We start from the raw sequence: 3,487 nt of genomic DNA, 5'->3' as shown, positions 1-3,487 counted from the left end.
TACAGTTTCTCAGATCACCTTTCTTTGGCAGCTTAATAAGCATTAGGTAATATATTGTCACATCCTGCAACCTTCTCATTCTTACGTGTTTTTTTTAGCGCCCTTCGTTTCAATACGTGTGAGGCGACCTTCCCTGCAGTTAAGCTACCCATTTGGCTCCTCTACCAACGGGTTGAGTGGTTCTTTATGGTTAAGCACTGTTTGAGAGTGCTTTTTCCACAGAGCATCAAGCCTGCCACGTTGCTTACTAGCCTCCTACGCAGACGTTTAGGCTCGTCGCGTGTTTCTTCCCACGAAATTCGTCTGCTCAACCGAGCGGCAACTTCCGGTTTCCGGCTGTTAGCCAATCATAGCTCGCCTTCCAATTTCTGGAAAGTGGGACTTTGACCTCAATGCACATACGCCAGTGTCAAAACTCTCGATCGAAATAATGCAGGAAACACAAGCTTTATGCGTTATACGACACATAAATTTCTCTAACACAAACCTGTAGCTTTCTCGAATTATAAGCTTAAGTCTCTGCGAAGCCAGGCCAAAATAAATATGTCATCCGTAGAAAAATGCAACCAACTTGCAACAGAATGAATTAAATTGTTGAACACGCCGTGATCAATAATAACTCATGCAAAGTTTCAGAAGTTGTCCTTCCACAGCGAAATTTTTTGAGAGCTAAACATACCTTGCGAATAGAAATAAGTCAAAACAAACTGCATGAGCAAAAGGAAAGCAAATTACAGAGGTGCCAAAATCAACAAACAGGAAACAAGCAGACCCGAAGCCACAAACTTGCGGCTCTATTCAACTTCAAATATCTGCTAGAAATACAGCATATCAGTGCCTTTTAAAAACCTGTTAGTAATAATTAAATAATGTAGGTCAGAAGACTGAAGAGAACGGCAAATGTACAAATGTCGCGAACATAGGAGTCGTGTAAGCTTTCTACCTGAATCGTTCTGCTGAAATTGCCCCCCCGGTGCCCGGGTCCCCCGAGTTCCCATTCTAACGCAGTTCGTTATTGGCTATCCGTTATTCAATAGACGGATGCTGATTGGGCTTTTTCACAACAAAGGCAAATCGCCGTCGAACGGAAGTGGCAGCTTGAACTAGTTGAGCAGGCTTTCGTGGGGGAGAAACGCGTAACGAGCCCAAAGAACGTGTGCGAAGGAGGCTAGTTGCTCACCGGCTTACACGTATTTCGCTCCTTCTTTCCTTCGTTCCTTCCTTTGTTCGTTCGTTCGGTCGGTCGTTCATTCATTCATTTTTTTCATTCATTCAAGACATTATTGCTATCTATCGTAATTAACTAATCTGTGCTTTTTTTCAGGCACGTGTTCATCCGATCTTACCGTATGGTATCATGGCAGTGACTGCGTCAGTGGCCGGGCTACTTTGTGTGCTTCTGCCGGAGACTCGATACCAGCCAACATTGGAGACGTTGGAAGGGAAACAAGAAGAAGCATGGGATACGAAGTTTTAGCTACGGCGAGGCTGTGTTATGGAATAGCTTACCAAATGAAATAAAAAGGTCGAACTCTCTCAAAAATTTGTTTAAACCCCCCCCACAAAAAAATATTAATGTGCTTAAAGTAACAAATAACAAAGATTGTAGGTTTAAATTTTTGCAAGTCTAAAAACTTGTTGCCACCTCACATATTTTATTTTGCTAGTCTTGTGAATCTCTTGGCTGAAACATCGACTTGTAATATTTTTAGTAAGTTTTTTTAATATACTCTTTTTTGCAGAATTAAAAAAAAATCTTCGGACCGTTTTCAGAGCCGCCTTAAATTTTCAAATATTTAAGGTGGCTGTAAAACCGCTCTAGAGATTCTTTTTAACAATGCAAAAAGTTGTATCTTAACATGCTTATCATTATTCAATAATAAAAAATGCACTTAAAGCAATAAACTTAAGGGTGGTTTTACTGTTGCTATGGTTACCAGTAAAGTTAACAAAACCATCACATTTTTTATCAATTATTGGGCATTTCTTTGATACCAATTTTGTAGTAGTAACTGATAAATGTTTGTAGCAGTGAGCGATCAAAGTAGATAAGAGCTGGAAAGTACTGAAAACTGCTTTGAGCTTCCTTAAGCGGAGATTTTAGAGATTGATTTCAGCATGTACGTTCTTCCCGATAAACTGGTTTCTACCGTAGAGCGTCTGACCTTTTCCAAGTCCTCTTTAGGTCCTTGAGAACATTGACAAACCAAGCCCGAGGATTGTTTTTTGTATCAAATTAAGTAGAAAATGATACCAAAAAAAGAGCATACAAACTAGTTGTAGCTAGCTTAACTTTGGAGTAAATTGGTTCAGCATCTGCGTCAAATAAAAGTTAAACCATTTAGAGACGTTTGCGTGACTCTTGCCACCGAGCAGTACAAACAGGATTCCGTTCCGCGGAATCTCTGTTAAACCAATATTTTATCCATGCTTATTAATGCAAATATATTTCTAGCCTATTCTTCACAGTATTGATTATTCCAGGCCAAGTCCCCTGTTATTAATTAATTAATTAGCACGTATTTCAATGGCATGAGATTTGGTGCTTATATAATACGGGCATTAAATAAAGGACACAAGCAACTTGCACTGTAGCCATTGATATTTGTATTTTAATTAAAAATTACCTCGTTGACAAAATTACCCGCTGTATTTTTCGAGAAAAATTGAATAACGCGGTCACACTGTCTTCTTTTTTTAATAACATAGTGTGGCCTTCATTTTATTCTTTCTTTTTTTCTTAAAGGAACCTTAATTCAAATTACTTCCGTTTCAACTTTCGTGTTCTCTAATTTCGGTAGCTAGATTATGAAATATGGCGTGATGTGAAAAACTTTTCATAATCGACTCTGTCTTTCATTGTTAATGACATAATGTGACCTGTATTTTTCTTAAGGAACCTAAATTCACGTTACTTCTTTGCCCTCGTTAAATAACTTTGATTTCTCCTGTCTCGGTGAAAGGTAGGTCCAAATGCGATTTATGATATAATGCGTGACGAATGCGCGATATGAATGACTTTAACATAATAATCAAATATAAAAACAAAAACACTCAGAACTTGTTTCAATCGATGTTGGCTTGAGTATCAACTTCATGTTTTTAAGTTCTTTTTATTTCTGGAATTGGACTTAATAGGCAAGCAATTTCTGGCAGTCAACGTGTCTTCCATTGTTTAATTAGAATTTCAAGTATCACGGTTCTTTAATTGATATCGATGATTTGAATTTTACTTTGATATAACAAAGACTCGGTCATTTGTTCATGTTTGACTTTCTCTTGACGTTCACCGGATCAAACTACTTCAAATGTCGAATGATTTTAACCAAGGTTTATATTTTTCTCGGCTTGAATTTATTAATTGTAGCCAAGATTGCCTTCTAAACGACTTCAGTTATTCGTCCGTTTTTATCCCTAGTCCTCATTATATAAGTCCCATTTTGGCTTATTTTCCGTGAAATATGTTGGAAACTCTGCAGTACTCGAC

General features: G+C 37.9%; 1 pseudogene across 1 annotated transcript in view; it reads left to right on the top strand.

The window, feature by feature from the left end:
- LOC144652562 (organic cation transporter protein-like) overlaps positions 1-1,549 on the top strand; it is a 19,486-nt pseudogene extending 17,937 nt beyond the window's left edge. The window contains exon 11 of the transcript XR_013570561.1: positions 1,325-1,549. The product of XR_013570561.1 is annotated as an organic cation transporter protein-like (transcript). The remainder of the gene's footprint in view (positions 1-1,324) is intronic.
- Positions 1,550-3,487: the final 1,938 nt, after the last annotated feature.

The sequence above is a fragment of the Oculina patagonica genome, chromosome 4, assembly GCF_052425735.1.
Source record: "Oculina patagonica isolate OP01 chromosome 4, crgOcupat, whole genome shotgun sequence".
Lineage (NCBI taxonomy): Eukaryota > Metazoa > Cnidaria > Anthozoa > Scleractinia > Oculinidae > Oculina > Oculina patagonica.
Note: the sequence above shows the minus strand (reverse complement) of the source record. Positions and strands in the feature narration are given on the sequence as shown.